Source organism: Cynoglossus semilaevis, chromosome 7, assembly GCF_000523025.1.
Source record: "Cynoglossus semilaevis isolate Cse_v1.0 chromosome 7, Cse_v1.0, whole genome shotgun sequence".
In the NCBI taxonomy this organism is placed as follows: Eukaryota; Metazoa; Chordata; class Actinopteri; order Pleuronectiformes; family Cynoglossidae; genus Cynoglossus; species Cynoglossus semilaevis.
In genome coordinates, this window is record NC_024313.1 from 6,961,277 (window position 1) to 6,962,237 (window position 961).

Here is a 961-nt window from a genome sequence, read left to right on the forward strand (position 1 = left end):
ATGCCACCTTTCTCCCTTCTTTGTATGGACATGGGAGAACAACTCTGATCAAACTTTCATGGCATCATTTTTTAATGCACCTTGAGAACAGGAAGGCCCAATTACTTTTTTCTTTCAGTTAATTACACAAATCTCACACTAACCAGGACACAGAGATACTCCACGACGACAAATGACTCACTACACATGACCATGACACGTAATCACACCAGTCTCAAAACTCTGGAACAAAAACAAGCAACAAACACAGCAGCGACACAATGTGATGCCCTGCTGTTGAACCCGCGCATCATTTGTGTCATAGAAATGCAAGTCCAACCACAGACTAACGGAATACAAACAGGAAGTGAAGGCTACTGTGTGTGTGTCTGTGCAGGTGACAATCAAAAGCCACATCTCAGTCACTGTAACCTATGATCTAGTTCCTGTCATGGAACACTACATCCTTCATCATCTACTCAAATACTACTTTTTTTTAAATAATAATAATAATATTCCTTGACAGATTGATAGGAGACTCACCACACTGGGTCATTCCAACTTTGCAGCACTTTCGAAGGCGACAGGACTGGCAGCTCTTATGGCGGTTTCTGTCGATAGTGCACTGATTGGTGGCTGGACAGATGTAGTCGTTGTGTCCTGCAATAACACACACAGGTTTATTTCACTCCCCACCATAACATGCTGTACACATACACCTAAGTTTCTCAAATACACACACACACACACACATATATATACATGTACATATATACACACTTATATGCACAAATACATACATATATATGCACATACATATATACACATACATACATACACATACACTGCATATTTTTTCTGAATTTTAACTACAGAAATGGACATAGCTAAGTATTTTAAGGCAAATGAGTGTATTTTTAGTCATTTTTGAGAAACTTTTATTTTCAGACATTAGTTCAGGAACTTAAGGTACATTATTATT